Source organism: Heterocephalus glaber, unplaced genomic scaffold, assembly GCF_053883595.1.
Source record: "Heterocephalus glaber isolate CG9 unplaced genomic scaffold, H.glaber_assembly_v1.0 deba00001572, whole genome shotgun sequence".
Lineage (NCBI taxonomy): Eukaryota > Metazoa > Chordata > Mammalia > Rodentia > Bathyergidae > Heterocephalus > Heterocephalus glaber.
This window is the reverse complement of record NW_028258357.1, coordinates 5,989,262-6,008,856: the sequence shown is the minus strand read 5'-3', so window position 1 is coordinate 6,008,856 and position 19,595 is coordinate 5,989,262. Positions and strand designations below refer to the sequence as shown.

General features: G+C 31.8%; 1 protein-coding gene across 13 annotated transcripts in view; it reads left to right on the top strand.

The window, feature by feature from the left end:
• Nucleotides 1-9,438: 9,438 nt before the first annotated feature.
• Nucleotides 9,439-19,595, top strand: part of Mgat4c (MGAT4 family member C) — a 732,252-nt gene continuing 722,095 nt past the window's right edge. For 9 of the 13 annotated variants that reach the window (XM_087192566.1, XM_087192568.1, XM_087192562.1 and 6 more), the window contains exon 1: nt 9,441-9,782. The gene's annotated coding sequence lies outside the window, so the exon portion shown is untranslated. Of the gene's footprint in view, nt 9,783-19,595 lie in introns of all 13 variants that reach the window. The other 4 variants (XM_021246532.2, XM_021246531.2, XM_087192571.1 and 1 more) reach the window with 1 other exon arrangement.

Sequence of the window (19,595 nt, the reverse complement as noted above, 5' to 3'; positions counted from 1 at the left end):
CACTGACATTATATAGTAGACTGTGCTAGTGCTTGGTATTGTGGTCTAATCTTGAGAGCATCTTTGCCTAGATTTGGATATGCAGTTAATTGTAATGACTATGCATGTTGAATAATTCTATCTCTATTTCCTGAAAATGACTGTGCTTTTCTACATTTTATTTAGTGTGTTTCACAGACACATATAGGACCTATATATGATTATGTATAAATGTTGATTTCTGTACAGTCTATATAACAGATGAAAAAACTTCTTTTTGAAGTCACTTTCCTTAACAGAAATATCCATTTTATTCTATTGGCTATTTTTATTACTATGAGGAACTAACAGAGATAATAACCTTTAATCAAGAAAGCAAATGTTTAATGCATAGAAAATTAAAATCATTTTTTATATTCTAGAATTTATTTACCATATTTTTTATTGTTTCTCCTTTTTATGATTCATTCCCTTTTACTATGTTATATACTTTAAGGCCTCAGTAAAAATAATGTTTATTTTTAGGTTACATTCTTGCAACAATTCTAAAATTTGAAATATGAAACATGTATTTACTATCTGGTAATTTAAAATATAAGAATTGAGTTTTTGTTTCTGCTTCAAAATATACAAAGAGCTTCACAATTTTCACTGCTGTCCTTGTAACAATAACAGAAATAGCTCCACAAAATGACAATGACTCATCACATAACTTAGTTTGCAGGGCAAATCACTACCTAAAATTTGGAGAGATGGGAATCCATAGCATCACAATCAAAGTCTATTTATATTGAATGAGTTAAGGAGAAAATAAGGGCAAGAAACAAATCTATACAAATTTCCAAATAACTTATGTAGACATTCATTCTTTTTTTTTTTTTTGACATCCATTTTTAAGAAGACAAAGAACTTCTCACTCTGTCAACGTGAGCTCTATTTAATGACTTCTTTCCACAAAATAAAGTGTATCAAGCAATAGGAAAAAAATAATCATGAGATAAAGAAATATAACACTGCTTCTACCAGGCAATCAAGATTAATATCAACCATGACTCCAAATTTACTTTCTGCACAATTGAGATGATGGGATAAAAACAGTACTTTTATTCCTATGATCTTCTTTGCAAAACCCATAAGATCAGGCTAAGTATCAGAAAAAAAGTAGTAGACAATAATAATTCAGAGACCTTAAGGAAAGTATCTAACTAGTACTCCTTAAAAGTTTCAAGATCATGCTTTTGAGAAACTGCCACCACCAAGAAGAGCCTAAGGAAACATGAAAAATATTAAGTAATGTGGTATCCCTGATGGCATCATAGAACAGGAATGGAACATTCAGTAAAAACTAAGAGAATTTTAATAAATTATAGAACATACATAATAAAAATGTATCAATATTAGTTTCTGATCTCGGCATATTTACCATATTAATGTAAGCTTTTAATAATGAGGAAATTGATGGGGGGTTATACCAGAAATTTCTGTAGTGTTTCTTTTTCTTTCATATCTTTTGGAAATGTAAAACTGCTTTAAAATTTAAAAATAATGTTAAAAAGCAGAATTTGCCATTTGTTTACATAAAATTATGACAACACTTTTGTAGTTTTACTATTATGCTATTTTCCTGCTTATTTGGAACAAATTAAGCCATATACATATGCTGTAGATTTCTACATTCTGGCATTTGAAAATAAGTTAACTCTCCAATTTTTTTGGGGGGGGGTATATCCATTGTTGAATTTCTTTGATTTATTCTTGAAAGTGCATTATTAATTAAGGTTTTTGGGGTACAATTTCAACTAATCAGTAAAGTTTGTAACTTTTGCCATACATTTGAATGTAGAATAATTAAGATAAAATTTTAAAATGGCTGTAAGGATATGAAAACATTTAGAATGATGATTTGGTGTGATATTCATACTTATAAAGTAAAAAGTCTTAAATATTGATATTATGTAAAGCCTAACTGAAGATCATATCCTACACTTATCATTATTCATTTATTTCATATCTTTTGAAACTGACTTAGCGATTCTGAATTTGGTAGATTTCACTGGACTATCATGTGCCTCAAAATACATAATGTACAAACTCTAAAGATCTGTCTTTCACTGACATCTCTATTTTTATAGCTTCTCAGAGGGTAACTTTTCACATCTGGGACTATTGGATGACTTCTAATGGGCTGATACCATTCATGGCATACTGACTGCAAAATATGCAAGGAATCTACATGTATTTTCAGTTTCTATGTCCCTTATATATTTTACATGGCAAATTTCAAGACACTGAACGAGAGAGATTCTATAAAATGCAAAGCTTATTGATGAAGATCAAGGTTTGACATTGTCTGTCTTTCTGTCTATCACCTGTCTACCTATCATCTCTCCATTTATTATTCCCATAATAGGGTTTGATTCTAGAACCATCTCCGAGTTAAATCCCCACCCTTTCTTATTTTATTTTATTTTATTTTTTATTATTTTGAGATAAGTTCTTCACTAAGTCATTAAGTTGCCCAGGCTGGGCTTGAACTTGAAATCCTGTTGCCTTAGTCTCCCAGATTTCAGGGATTACAAGCAAGCACCACCACAACCTACTTGACTTTACATTTTTAACTAGAAAATGCCCAGATATATTTATAAATATATTTTATTTTTAATAAAATTTGTTGCTTTGCAATATGTTTAGTGACTATCAAATCCCTGCTTTGAATTCTTACTTGCACTTTTTTTCTATCTCTCTGTGTAATTTTATTTTGTCTTATATAACTTTTTCCTCATTTTACTGATGTTAATCTTTCCTGCTCAATTGTTTTCAAGATCATATAAGAAGAGTTACTATTTTTCTTTATTACTAACTGGACTTTCTAAAAGTTATTTTATATAATTATTAAATGTTTTATGAGACATGACAATACTATAAATATTGTATTCACAGCCATTTTCTACATATACAGGCATAGTATTTTATGATGAAATGAGTACTAAGGTAGTAATGTTGATTCCAGGTCCTCAACACTAGCTTTTGACAAAACAAAACAAGACAAACAAACAACAATAAAAATAAGCCACAAAGAAAAGTTGGCTGATGTTCATTATCTCTAAGATCCTTTCACACATTTAACACCCCCCCCAAGATATGTTTCACTGGAAACTAAAAATTAAATAAAAGAAAAAAAATACTAATATAAAATAATTTTCCACAAGCCTCTCACTCTTCAACTTGACTTTGAGGAGGAGAATATGTTGTTTTCTTGGTTCTCACTCTTATTTTTTCCAAAAGCAGTTTTATAAATTTTCCTCTACACACTCTACTGTGAACTAAAGGTTCTGCATAATCCAAGAGATCCTATTGTCAGTATAATAATGGGAAATTATTCCAAATATATCCTTTGGCCTGGACTTGCCCTCTTTTTATTTTGAACTGTATTGTTTTGCACACATTAAGCTTATAGTTTTCTCATGTATTTATGAATTTTAACTTTGAAAATAGGGTCAAATATTTGGAGATCTGTGAAAAAATATAGATTATGTAAATATTGAGATTTCAGTGTTTCCCTTGGGTATTTGGTATTTTGATAAGTCTGATGACATATTTGCTATATTTGTCATTTAGAGTTAAAAATAATGTTTGGTTTAATTTTTTTATAGTGTTTAATATGCTGAGAATTTAGCTCAGTGGCACTGCGCTTGCCTAACAAGTGTGAGGTCCTGAGTTTGATCCCTGGTACTTAAAAAAAAACTTAAAGTGTTTTATAGCTTGGGGTACCTGCAGAAGGAGGATCATTTCGGCAAGGGAGTTTAAGTGATCTCTTAAATTATGTGTTTTTTTTATTTCATAAGGTTATTAACATTAATTAGAAAATGTGTGTTAAATAGTTTAATAATTTTTTAAATAATATTTTTAATAATACTTTCTGGGAATGTAGTATATTGTTTATGATAAAATTAAATTTTCTTATCTCACATATAAGTCCCATTGGGATTAGATTTAAATGTTTTTCAAATCATTTACAAGCATTCTATTGTCATGGAAGTAAATAATAATTCATTAACAGATAACTAGAACTGTAGTGCTTATGACTTTGAATATAAAGGATTACAAATTTCATTTATTTGCTACTTTTAAAATTTAGAGCTCACATCTTTAAATAAAATATTTGTTGTGTATTTTCACAATCTGGGCTTATGACATTTATATTATTGGGCCTAGTAAGATTTTGAAAATAATTATAACTATGCATTTTTAATTCAACAGGTATTTTTGTTTATGCTTTAAATTGACCTTAGGATTTATAACAGTAAATGCAGAAATACAGTAAATTGATCAAGAATCTTTCATCCTTCAGAAACAAAAGAAAAAATGCTATGCTATAGCTATTTTATTTGGTATAAGTAGTTTGAATTCAAAGTCATTTATAAATTTATAATTAAATAATAAAAATATACTTTTAGAAAGTATCTCACTACAATATCTTTTGTCTCTGTTCACCTACTCCTTGAAGGTGGATGTGGATGAATCCCTTTTACTTCCTTTGGGTATAAACCCAGAAGTGGAATTGCTGAGTTCTATGATAATTGTATTGTTTTTGAGAAAACTCCATACAGTTTTACCTAATAGGATCATATTTTACTTCCTCTTCAGTGATGCTCATGCATCCTAATTTTTCCATATCTTTGTCAACATTTGTTATGTTCTCTTTTTCTGGTGATACTCATATACATGGATGTGAAAAAGTATCTCATTAGGTTTTGTTTGCATCCACATAATGATAAATGACAGAAGAGCATCTTTTAATGTGCTTGTTATTCATTTGTACATATTCTTCCTAGGTCTGAGTCTTCAAGTCCTTTGTCCATATCTTAATCTTGTTTACTTTTTTGCTGTTGACTTGTAGAAGTTCTTTATATATTCTGCATAGCAATCCTTTATTAGCTATATAAATTTCAAATTTACTCTCTAATTCTATGGTTTGTCTTTTTTACTCTTGACTATTTCCAAAACCAAATTTTAATTTTTAGGCCATACTCACATATCTAGTTTTTGTTTATTTGCATAGGGTTTTAGTGTCATATACAAGTAATCATTTTCAAATCCATCGTCAGAAAGTTTTTCTCCTATATTTTTTCTAAGGATGGTATAGTTGTGGTTCTTAAATTTTGGTCTTTAATGACTTTGAGTTCATTTTCTACATATTGTATAAGGTGAAAGTCCAACTTCACACTCTTATGTGCAGGTATCCAGTTCTCCCAATATCATTTCTTAAAAACACTGCTTTCCCCATTGGGAAAAGTTTTGAAATCAGGAAACGTGAGAATTCCAACTCTCATTTTCTTTTCCAAGACTGTTTTGTCTATTGACCTATGCCAATTTTACTTACGAGTAAGATTGTATGTCTATGTTTATTTTATCACTTCTCAAATTTTCCATGTCTCAGTCATCTTCCTGTTGGGCGATCAGTAACCTAATATATTTTTAAGGAGACATAATTTATTTAAAATAAATAATTTTTGAGTGATGAATAGCTGAGTTTATTTCATTTTCAGCCAAATTTTGTACCATTATCGTTATTTAAAAATCAAAGCAGAAATGAATAATTTTCAACAAATAATGTACAATAGCAAAAGAAGTAAATCTTTCCCATATTCCTAATGAAATAAATTTTGAGTTATAAAATTAATTTTACAGTGAATATAAATTTTCAGCATTTTATTTGAATAGTAATTAAGAAAAGGAAATAATTTTATGGCAGAGCCTGCAGAGATGTTAAGTTTAACAAGACAATAAATGGGCCAGGGATTTAGCTCAGTGGTTTCACCACCTGCTGCGCAAGCACAAGGACCCGGTACCAAAAAAAGAAAAAAAAAAAACAAACAAAAAACAAGACAATAAAAATATATTTGCTATCTTGAAGTATATTACAGTTATGCCATGCATTTCAAAGGCACTCTCCAAGATTTAGATCTTGTATCATGTTTATTGGTGAGATAAAGAAATCAGTATGGTCATACTGGAGAAAATTTTAGGGTATTTATTTAAAAGTTAACAAATTCTCTTGGGGAAAAATAAAGGAAGGGTGGAGAAAAAGAAGGAAAAGGGGAAAATCTATAAATGAGGACAAAAATAAGAAAAGAAAGATAAGTGGGAAGATATAAGTGAAAATAGATATACAGAAACTTATTGAACATATATATATAAAGGAGGAAAATTATAGAAAAAAAGGGAGTAAAGGAAATGAGAGAAAAGAAAAAGAAAAGAAAATGAAGGGAGGGAAAAAGATGCCCCAAAAGGGAATATATATTTCACCAAATTGACATCGTCAGTATGATCACAAAACCATCACATATCAGAGAAGCATTAACTCAAACGATGAAAAACACTCTATGTGAGGGAATCAGGATGGTTTCAAAAGGAACAAATACATAATGAAATCTACCATGATGTTGAGGAATTCTCCAGTCACAGTTTTTGGTGATGAACTCTACAAATGGAAGCATGTATAGAAGTTCTAGAGGAAAATCTTACAGTATTGTTTAGTAGTCTTGTATTCCTATATATGATCAGATGTTACCTGGTCAGAAAATATAAATTAATAAAGGCCTGTATTCAGATCTTACAACTCACCTTAAAGCTTTAGTACCTTATTCTCCAGGCAATGATGAATAAATAAACTGTAAGCAAGAGAGTTGACAAAATTACACATATTTTGTAAAGGGACAGATTGATGAAGGAAATGATTCAAAGTAAACAGATCAAATAAAAAGTTTTGCTATTACATAGGCAAGATACAATGAAATCTAGAAATAATGTCATGAAAACTGGAAATAATGAGAGATGTAAAGATATATGGTAAATATATGATTAATAAAATATGAGAAGGAATGTAACAGAGCAAAAACATTATAAACATAAGTTGTTTAGCTTGGCTAACTAAGTAGGTGGTAATGCTTTTCTACTTAGAGATCAAGACATGAAGATTGTTATTTATTAGATGCAATTCTGATCATCTTTGCTATTTAAGAGTTGTCACTATCTTATGGCTATCTTATGTAAAATACAGTAAAATTTTATTGTACATAGTTTCTATTAAATGTTAAAGAAAACATGAAAAAAGAAGACAGAAATAGAAAATAGAGGAAAGTTCTAATAATTCCCCAAATTATATATTTCATGATTTCAAAAATATTTTAATACATATGCTAATTGGCTTCATTTATACCACTAGGTACTCTTAGTTCATTGAAAAAATAGTTCTGTGCTATTATCTATTTCTTTTTTGTAAGAGTCCTTTTTTGGCTACCTTGTACTCAAACATTTTGGCCATTCTTTTAAAATTATGGTGCATGGTGTATTAACTAATGTTACTTTTTAATTTGTTATGAAATTTTGCTTAATTTTTTCAAAGAAATAACTTTTAAAATATTTTCTTTATTAATATCTAATTGTATTACACTGAAGCAAAGTTTTTCCAAACAAAAAAAGAGAGTTGTCAGTGATTCCCAAGTGAAAGTCAAATTCTAAACTAATAATAAAGTTCAAAATACTCATAAACTCTACAGATATCCCTTTCCATATTCTTCATATTTTGCGCTGCATCTCAGCCATATTAAGCCATGTTCACCTATGAAAATATAGCAGGAACATTTCTCTTGTGGTTTTGTTCCATGGTCATGGATATATCTACCTCAACCTTATAAGCAATATGATTTGGCCTTTTCTTAAGCATTACTTCCTACTGTAAATAATTCAAATATTACAAGAACAGTTTAAGTATCATTCTAACGTATTTGCATACAGTTCTGGATGAACCACTCTATAATGATCACTGAAATATTTTACAGTGTTTGTTAGCTGGTAATTTCTGGGTTGAGACAGATATCTGGGATTCTTAAAAGGGCTTGTTCACTGTTGGAGTATTTCTCCTATATCAATTGAAGTGCTCAATGCACAAAAGCACAATGAAATCTGATATTCAATCAATGGTCAGTTCTGTACACTTTTATTTTTTCAATCATTTTATGTATCTTACACACTACTATAATCATCTTAGAAATAGCAATTAGAACCAATAAAGAGCTTTTATTTTCCACTTCTTTTCTCTTCTCTCCCTTCTCCCTTCTCTTTAGTGGAAAATTATAGATATATAGATATATAGATATATAGAAATTATAGATATATACTTGTTGACTTTTGTTCTCAACTGGAAGAGTAAAGCTGCTTCTCTCCATTTCCCTAGTGTTTCTCCCTCAGAAGTAGCTGCAGGGATGCAGCTTCTGAAGAGGGAGGAAGTTGGAGGCATCTTGATGTGCTGTTTGGTTTGGGTTTTTTCCTTTACTTTTCTCTCTTCCTTTTCCCTCAGTGAAGTGATCAGCTACAGGTGCAGTATAAATGAAAGGTAAAGGGAAGTTTTAAGTTACTTTCAACTTTTCAATGACTGTATTATCTTTGCTTCTTCAACTCTTTGTAAACCCACTCTTTTTTTGGCAAGTAAGCAACAGTATGCTTAAATGTCAAATAATCAGACAAATAGTATTGCAGATACCTGTGGGAAAAGTTATGATGAGCGTGAGATTATTTTTCACAATCAGCATATTTTTCAAAAAAGTATACATATTCTCATTAGTCATGAAGTTTCTAAGTGTCTTACCTAATGATATAAAAATTGTTTCATATAACAAATCCGAGTAAAGACATGGATCTGAACTTTTGGTAACCTCTCAAGTGTTGTGTATGTCATCAATATATCAAGTAGACAGTATTTATCTCATATCTCAAATCCAGACTATTAGTAAAATGTTTAATTTTGTAATTTAGGATGAAAACAGCATATTTTAACATATCACTCTACTTAAATGAAAAGAATTTATGGCTTTTTATGTAAAAGAGATTATTGAAACTTGATGTTTCTTAGAACATCTTATTTTCTTGAGGAATATTTTTAAATAGTAAATATTTACTTCTGGGGTCCTTTATAGAATTAGACATTTCCCTTTCTATTTTTATAGAACTTTTGCATTTTGTCAGACATTATAGAATGATGCACTTCAATGTGGAAATGCATTAACAGAAGTTATTTTTAATAAAAAGTACGATTATTAATATAGAAATCCTGCAACTTAAAAACAAATCATTTTACATATTACACAATACAATTAAGTGCCTTTTTGACCCTAAGAGGAAATTACTGATACATAAATAATCTTTAAAACTTTAAAAAGAGAAAGGATTTGAAAAAAACTTTGAGTGTTTCTCTCAGATACAATTGTATAAAACCTGATCGTATGGATTCTAAACTGTGATTTGAAAGAAAGCAATAATGAAAATAAATTTCGTACCAGCAAACACTTTAAAAACTAGATTTAGCAGCAGTCACATTAGCTTAGATAATGGGAGAATTTTTCTTCATTGAAAATGCTCTCTGTCGCTTAAGAAGAACTTACCGAGGCAGCCTGCCATCTAGCTTTTTCACAGAAAAACAGGCTTGCAGACTGCAGATGAGAGTCTGGAGCAGAGACAATTTTAACTTAGCCATTCCTAATTTATCTCAAGCGTTTTCAATTCATCTTCACTGCTCTGTGCACACAGGAGCAGCAGATTGCCTTCCCTGGGGAACAGAATGCAACCCGGGATCTAGAGAGCTGTCACATTCCAAGAAATATTTAAATTGTGCTGATTTTCTTCTGGAGAACTGAGCCCAGGGAATGAAACTCTCCATCAAGTCATAGCTTTGCGGGCAATAGATCAGAGGATATTGCCAGTTTCCTAATGGATTATTGTTATCGGGCAGGTTTTCTCTGAAGGTACGTAGTTATTTTCTCAATTCATTACCCTCTCCTATTTATCAGGTAATAATCTAATGAGCTGGGGATCTAAACCTGTAAAAAAGAGAAAGATGTCAAGTAGTCAGTATTGACTGAAGAATGGCATTTTGTTACTGCATGTTTAGAGGTGAGAAGATCTGATTTCTTTGCTAAAGATGAGTAAGATATAGTTTGAATTGCATTGTCAGCAAAAACAGGCAAAACCAAAACAAAACCGTGCTGCAAGCTGCATTTTCATAAGTTCATATTAATACTCTGGAGGATTTTCTTTTGCAGCTGTAACATACAATGAAGGGGAATACATACTTTGGAAACTCACTTAAGCATTTATATTTTTGGACAACCATTATATTTTCTCCATATTTTCACCAATGCAAACTTTGCCTCAAATGCTGTTATTGATGTTATCGTTGATGTTAATCATATATAAATAGATGAATTAGTGTTTAATTTACAGCAACTCTATCAGAAGTCTTGAGAATATTATATTGTCACACTTTGTGTGCTTTATAAACCTTTATTTTTGAGTTTGTAACATTTTAGTAAAGTGAATTACTACAGTGTCAGATAAATATACTTAAAAATTGTCTGATTTAACTTTGTTAGTAAAAACATGAATAAATTCTTTAGAAGGACACAACCATTTTTAACAAAGTGAAATGTTAAAATCTGACAAAGTTTTGAATAGTAACAAAACTAATTAAAAGGGAAAAATGTCTGATCCTAAAATGAAATTTAGCTTATTATACCTATAACCTACTACATCCAGAAGGGATGATTTTTGTGTCTATTTTCTAAAAGTTGAAAGTGTGTTTGTGCATATGGGGTCATGGTGTTGTGTATCACAGGATCAGTGGTGGGGAGGGGGGTGTGCAGGAAAGAAAGCAAACATCAAGCAATCACAGTGAGTTTATTAAAATGAAGACATTTCAAAATATATCAGGCCTTTTAATGAATTGCACTGTTTTAGTCATGTGTGAGTGGAATCAGTGTAAACTACTACTATGTTAATATTTTTCTGTGTAAAACAATGACTGTTGGGATGGGTAATTAAACGGCAGGTTCATTTGACCTGGAGTGTGCTGCACCTACTGCTGTATTTGGACTGGAACACAGAGTTTGTGTTCCCATCAGTGGCTTAATCACAGGCTTGGGAGAGGAAATGGTGGCTGAGCTTCCCAACAGCGCTTGTTAAAAGTGTTCTAATTTCTTTGGAGCATTGGAGACTATTAGAAGAAAAGAGGAGATGCAGAAGAAGGATTGAATCACCCAAATGGTAACTTTCAGTGCTTTGCCCTTATCCTCAGAGGGATTGTAAAAGGCAAAAAATGGAATAGAGGAAAGAGAATAGAGCCCTCAAAGAGTACTTTTAAGTGCTTCCTTTTTCATGAACCATACAGAAATTGAGGAAGAGGAACTTAAATTGAGGTTTCCTTATGGGTTCCTCTATTTGGCAAGCTTTCACTTTATTTTGTGGAATTTTTCTCCTCCATTCACTTAAAAAAATGTGAGATTGCTCCCAGCCTGGTTTCTCTCCCAGGCACTCACAGCTCTAATTTCCATCTACAAAAGTACACTCAGAAGCTGCACACACACCTGAGTATCTCAGAGTCTTACAATTCAGTGGCTTTTGAATGCCAGAGGGCAAAGTTGTTTAAAATCCTGTTTTATAAAATAATTATAATTGGTTCTTTTGAAATTGTAAGCTATATGCAATAGAAACTCATGAGAGAGACAGAGGGATAATTTCAGGGAACACATTTTATGTTCTTTCACAATAAGACAGTCAAAATGGGCAGGACCAATGGACAATGGTTACTTCATGGTTAGGCCTGAGTAGGTATGATAACAGCTTAACAATGTATCCTTTAATTTACCTTTTTCATGTTTAACATAACAAATATGAATATCAGGAGGAGCAGATTTACTTGTCAAACTGCAATAAAAAATTTTATCATCCTGACCTCCTGTTAACCTTTTCTACCACAATCATGTTTGAGACTCCTGCCTCCCCATAGGATCTATTCACTGTCCTAGCTATTGAAATCTACTCAGCTTCCAGGTCTAGTACCAAAATTCACTATACTTCATCTTATGGTGAGTTCATTGCAAAATATATTACCATAATTTCATTTTATTATTTGCCACTAAATAACATTTATAGAGTGCCCATGATACATTTGTTGCTTCCAAGCAACATGTAGGAAGAAAACATATAATAGAATTTTCTCCTAATCAGCCATTGTATTAATATTTCAGGACCTCTAATTGGTACATACAAAAAGATGGAATTAAGCTTGGCTCTTCAGTAGCCTCTGATGTATATGTACTACATGAGATGTCCTGTATTCTGTCAGGGACTTGCTTCCATCTGTACTGAGGATCTCACACTGATGATCCAGTTATTTTCAAATTCTCCCTTAGCTCTGTTCCATGTGTTAATGTGTCATGGTGGACAAAACATTGGCTTAAGGGTAAGAAAAACTGATTTTAAATATGCTAATCAAGTTTGTCCAACTTAAATGATCTTTAAACACCTCTGCCCCATCAACTATATATGGGCAATAATAGTATCTACCTTCTTAGACTCTTGTGTAATACAGATCACATGCATTGAGTATTAGTTTATTCACAATATATGCTCAATAAATGATACCTATTTTAATATATCTTACCATACCATTTCACATAAGGATGTTCCAATTGAAACTACTTTGACTCTCATCTTTCTTCAGTGATGCATGTTTGTGTGTTGCTTTGCATGTGTACATGAGTAATTTGTTAGATTATTTAGCATTCTCCATAGTTAAAATAGTGTATTGAGCATGCATTTATTGTTTGACATTGAAGTATCAGTAGATACACTGAAATACTACTCAATCATAGATCAAATTATAAATTATTTTGAGGAATAAGTAGATATATTCTATATGGCTACCATATAGCTAAAGCATCAATTATAACTAAAAAAGTACATAAAACTATATCTCATTTCCCTCTTTTACATGCTCCCATAGGATATGGAAATAGAAGACAAGGAAATAAATCCTCTTGCTCATTATGCTGTGCCCTTTGCCCCTTTGATTTGCATTTTGCTACAGTGGCTTGTCTAGTGAGATGGCCTGAAATCCCAACTGCTCAGAGTAGTTCAAGCATATAAATCCATTCCTCAAGGAACAGAGCAAATGTGTGAAAACTTTATTAAAATAAAAGGCACATTCTGCTTTGAAAAAAATTCTAAACAGTTTTTTAATGAAAGTGAAGCTGTCAAATGTGAATGTTAAATTCAGCCAGATGTTGACCTTAAAAGTGAATTTGAATCTTTGTAAAAATTTTATCCAGGCAAGAGACTGCTTTCATTGGGTCTCAAGACTATTGAAAAATTCTGTCTGAATTTCTTGGACACGTTTCATATTTAGTTAGGAATATGTAGGAAACTCGCTTAACATTCTATTATATGATGAAATATATTAAATATAACATATATCTGCCTTACTCTTTCTTGTATTTGAATTTTATACCTGGAAACACCAAGTAATTATTTTGAAAGTACATTGCAGTAGAGTATCATATTCTAACTAAACCAAAATTTGGACATAAAAGCAAGCACCTGCTGACAAACCAGTCCAGTTTGTTTTTAATTTTGTTTTCAGCTAGTGTCTGTTTCCAGTGTCAGCCTTGTCTTAAATCTACAGCGGCCTAACTATCCACCAACAAGAAAATGACTTTAGGCATCTGACTATTTTTCAAAAGGTCTTTGAAGTTATTTTCTTATTGCTTTTTGATTCTCAACTTTGAATATTTGATCTAGTATTTAGAAGATTACAATCTATGTTCTTATTTCAACTCAGTTTCCTCTCTTTTATGAGTGTGTGAGGGAGCATTCCTAGGTAATAATAATATCCATAAAGTGGCATGAACAAATAATAAAGTACAATAAAATACTTGTTCCTACAGATTCTAAAATGGATAATGATTGTTGCTATTTCTATCACAACATTGCCAAGGCCTGCCCTCGAGGTTGGTTGAGTTTGTTGTTAATTCAATTTTATATTCAGACTTCCTTTGGGGTCTCAGATTTGAGCTCACATACATGTTTCTTTAGGCCGTGGTGTGGCTAACTCCAGATAAAAATGCTTTCTTCTCTTAGGCCCTGCCCTTTTGTTCCTAACAGAGTTAAACTGCTCTACTTGGCCATCAATATCTCAAGGTGATTTTTTCCTTAGCAGGCTCTGTTTTTCATTTGTTTGTTTGTTTTATTTTGTTTAATTTTAAGATCTGAAAGCAATAATTTAGGTATTCATCAACTGATGAAGAAAAAATATATGTATATAATACTATTCAGTCTTAAGGCAATATTCTACCATTTGAAACATCATAGATAAACCCAGAGGTCTATATGCTAAGTGAAATAAGCAAAGAAATTTCATATACTGGGTAAGCCAATCTTTCAGCTGTATGATTCTATCAACTTATGTATAATGGGAAACAAATAGGGAAATGCAAAGAAAATACTGGCTTGTTTGTCAGGTATACCTTTCTTAGGCTTTTATAGGATAGGCTGATACCTATTTTCTCTATAAACCCAGGCAGCAAATATTCTGGGCTGACATATGTGGAAGTCCTCATGATGTGACCGTATTTCGAAGGAGAATCTTTAAAAAGACTCTTAAATTAAAGTCAGGTCATTAGTGTATTCTGTTTTCCAATTTGACTGTTGACCTTATGAGAAGACATCTAGAAAGACTAGGGCAGGGTCAAGAATGTTAAAAGGCAGGAATAAGAGAGCCATCTACAGGAGGAGAAGAGAAGCATAGGAAGAGAACACCCCTACTGACTGATTTTGGACTTCTAATCTCCAGAATCATGAGAAAATAAATTTCAGTTATTTAAGGCACCCAGTCTGTGAGATTTTGTTGGAGCAGCTGTAGCAGAGCAACACAGTAAACATATCAGGCTTCTCAGCCCGTAAGGTCTCGATTGCATATTATTCTTCTCTTCTTCTTTAATTCTTACCTTTAAAAAGGTAATAATTCATTTTCATCCTTGAAAAGTCTAAAAAAAAAAAGAATTTGGCTTAGTTTGCTAATACTTGTTCGGGAAAAATATAGTCCTGCCAAATCCTTCCAAAATTAGTCCCAAATATACTCTTAAGTCTGCATGTAATGGCATAAGACAATTTACTTTGCAAACCATAGCACGGATTTTAAACCTAAACATTAGATATTTACCACTTCTTCTATGAAAATCCCTTCAACTGCCTCAGTTTGATGTGAATATCTGTTAGAATATTTTAACTTCACTGTCAATCGCCACTTAAAAGTTTCGATATTGAAATGGCACATGAAAAATACATAATAATATCAATTTGTTCAGGTTGAATAAATTCTATGGACTAAAGAATAGTCAAAACACTTAAAGAGTGTTTTCTCATGTTAATCCTGTTAAGAATCATACAAGTTAATTGTTATTATATCATTTGGCTGGCATGGAAAACATGGTACAGAAAGATAAAGCAACTGGCCACGTTTACTTAACATAAGTACCTGGTGGTCAGCCAAGAATCAGATCCAGAATATTTGGTGTAAAATACAGCATTTAACCACCATAGCTATGGAGGATTTATGTTTATTATCAGAACAGCGGTGAAATGTGGGAAATATTTATTCTATGGCAATTTAGAGGAAAGAGATGGAAAATTACAAGTTGTATATTGTAAGCTCACATTTTTATGTTAATATATCAGGTATGATATTATTCTAGTCAATCATATCAAATCTGTTTTTTTCTTTTAAGAGATGTGATTTTTATATTTATTTGTTTATTTATTTATTTATTTTGAGAAAAGGCCTCACTGTGTAATTCAGGCTGCCCTTGATCTCATTGTTTATCCCAGATTGGCCTTGAACTTTTGCTCAGCCTCCCAAGTGTTGTGATTATCAGCATGCATCACCACACCCTAGAGACCTGATTTTTAAGACATTTTCTTCAAAATATTACATAATATATGAGAATGAGTATCAAAATGCATTATGTATATGTACCAATTCTAAACAAAGGATGTGCTTATTATTTTTTCAAACACATACTAATTAAAATGGGAAAATGTTGGGGTTATCAGAGAATATCTAAAGAAGAAAATAGTATAATTTTGGAAGTTATAGGAATTTTACATTTATTTTTGCATATAAATATTAATACTGAATATGAATTTATGCTAAATAGAGAAATAATAAATAAGGCAATATGACATGTATTATAAGTACTCTATTTTTTCTAGTGTCTTCAACAGCATCAACAGGGAGTAGACTTGAATGTTTTTGTAGAAGGACATGTTTGAGTGAAAAATTCACCAGGTGGCAATTCTGCTTTAATTCTAAGAAGCATATGATATTGTGTGAATTCCTAGGTTGTCCTTTTTAAGTTCAGTGATGTGTATGATGTGCCTTCAGTTCTTTTGTATTGTTATTTTTGTAAAACAGTCATATTTTCTAGCCAAATTTGAATTTGGTTGAGCATCTTTGAAAGTAGGCCAGCATCTCCATGTAAGGTAACTGCAGTTGACCTACTGCCTAAACAATGTTTCTGTCAACTCATTTGATCAACAGAATCCTTATCAGTTGCTTGTAACTAACCCAAGAGATAAGATCATCATTAAGCAAAAGTTGTCAATCATCAGCCCAAATCAAGAAATGTAAATAACTGCCCTTAATAATCCCAGCATGCTTTTAATTATAGTTTTAATTATGTAATTGAAGTGTACATAAAACCTCAATAAAACACCATAATTGTTTGGGAAATTAATATAATACGGCCTATTTTTGGCTTTGCTAGACATCTGGTCATAATAGAGTAAAACCAAAGTATAATTTCTGCATCAATTTTCATTTGAAGAGGTAACTCTGAAATCTGAAGTACTTTTCAATATGAATTTGGATTTAATACCTGAAATGGTTTTATTTTTGCATATGAATAGACTGCAATTGTGCGTGAGATATTCATATATCTCTGTGTCATGAATGTTTAAGTCATTCCCAAGGGTTATCCACAGTAATCTTGAAGAGTAGATCTTTAGTATTGGGAAGAATATTGAGAAGTATCTTCTCATCTTACTGACTAATAGACCCTGAATCATGTAGCATTTGAAGCATTAAATCTCACTATGAGTTAACTTGTAGTTTTCTCTTGCCTTCCCTCTGCTTATTATTTGTCTTCACAAACTAAGTCAAGTTTTAGAAAACTTTTTAACAAGGATAATTTTTTCTTCTTGGGATTATCATGTGGGCTCAAGATTTGGAATACTCTAGGCAAATAAGAACCTCTATGGGAATTGATGGAACTTGCATGTAAGGATGAGAATGTGTGTTGCAACAACTTGAATAATGTGTAGTATTCGTGGGTTATTAGTGAGAGTAGTGATGGGAGAGATTTTAAGAATGAAGCTGGAAACTAGAAAAAGCTCATAAAAAGAAGGAAGATTTAAATTGTTAGATATTTTCCTTTGACCCTCAGGCCACTTGTATTTGGTGTTAATTTTGAGTCCTGTTGTTTGTTTTTTAACTTTCTCTTCAAATCTTGTGTAAATTCTAATGAGGTAGAGATGCAGTGTTCATAAAATTTGCTAGTGTACATAATTAGATAAAAGTTTGCATACTCCTTCCAGAACACAGCTGCAGAATTTGACAGGATTCATGTAACCAAACAGAGATCTTGGTGCCCCTCTGCCACAAGTGTCTTCTCATTAGGAGTCATAGCATTATTTAGAGGCATTTACAACAGGGCATAATCCAGGAGCTGACAAGTCACTGACACTAAGGTCATGAGTGGACATAGTTTGGGGATGTAGAGTTGGCAGATATCCACACATTATCTACAGGAATATACACACAGAAAAATATTACATATTCTCCTCCCTTAAAAATAATAATTTATAAACGTAGCATAGATTTTTATGTATACTAAAGGAAAAACTAATCTGTGAATTATATACACACCTATACAGAATCATGGATAAACAGAAGTGTACATAGACGTTCACCTATCTACAGACTAATACATATAGCCTGCTACATAGGCAAGTGTATGTGAGCATGGACTGACAGACAAATGTGCATAGTGACAGGATGACAGCTGTGAACAGATGTGGGACAAAGATGGTCAGACCAGTGGACAAAGATAGGCCAACTGAAAGTCAGCCCAAAGGATACCATAGAAAGATATAGAAGGAGAGACCAGCAAAGAACAAAAGAACACAAAAGATTGATGGGCTGACAAGAAGGGGCAGCAAGGCTCCGGCTCCAGCTCAGAACGGCAGGCAGGCCACCCAGTCATTGATAAGCCACTCAGCATGGATGCAGAAACAGACATGTGTGTACATTTGAACTTTATATATCCAATCAAATATCACTCTGTGCATTCATGATACACAATGCAATAATGAACTATTTTACTGTAATTAAAGGATCTTTCTAAAGTATTATCATGGATTTTTTTTTCATTGCATAGATAGAAGGAAAATTTACCGTGGTTATATTTGTAAACAAATCTTGTAATTCTTAATTTTGTCTAGCACTGCAGTCTTTGGGTAAGAGAAAAAAATAAAAATAGACACGTTATTGCAATACTGTTGTCGAAATGTTACCTTGAGGGCTTTTCAAGCTCTGTAATGTAAGAGAAAAGTCAGAACTAAGAACACAAAATAATCAATTTTCTTTCTCTGGGATAAGTAACAACAGTTACAAACCAAACAGACAAAAGCACAAAACCAACTGTGTCTCCGAAACATTATTAATGTCAAAACAATTATTGCAGCACTTAGTCTTTTTTGCTGTGGGTAGCTGAAATTATTTCTGAATTATAAATGTGCACTGTAATTTGTTGAAAAAAGGTACAAAAAGTAGAGGAAGACATAATACTACTGTGAGTGAATGGAATTACAAAACTTGAATGGATATATGTTGGATATCAAAGCTTACAAAAAGTTTTATATTTCATCATTGAGTTATTCAAAATACTCAATCCTTCAAATATTTTAAAGTTACAGGGGTATTTATAGGATGGCAAAACCAAGTGTTTATTTCAGAACCAGTTTTAGGAATGTAGAAGCCTTGGTAGATTACTTTTTTAAATGTATATCTTAAATTGTTATGATATAAATACTTTCATGATAGTGTATTATCTGGCTAGTATTTTTAATCCTCCCATCTTCTTAATGGTAGGTGAAAATAATTCAACCAGATCAAAATTTTAAACAATTTCTTTGATTTTAAAACTGCAATTGGACATCACATCTAAAACTCCTTCAAATCATAAATTAAAATGTAGGATATTTGTATAGCTTTGAGTTTACTTCTGAGACAGTATTACAGGCAATATTTTCCATTTTAATCTATCAGAAATGTAAGTATGGATATAATTCAGCCCCTTTTATATTTCAGGTTTGCTTGGGTATAATTTACATACCATATAATTGATCTTTTTTTTTTTTTTTTTTTTTTTGAGACAGGATCTCACTATGCAATTCAGGCTTGCCTTGAACTCACTGTGTAGTCCACGCTGGCCTTGAACTTGCTGCAATTCTCCTGGCTTGGCCTCCCAAGTGCTGGGATTACAGGCGTGAGGCACCACATACAGCTAGTTTTAAGTGCATAGTTTGATGACAGCCAATTTCCAATCTGTGCAACTATTCCTACAATTGTGATTTAGAACAATTCCATCATCCCCAAAAGTAATCATGTCCACACATACTCACTTTCATGTCTCACCCCAGGTAACCTAAGGCAACCTAGAAAC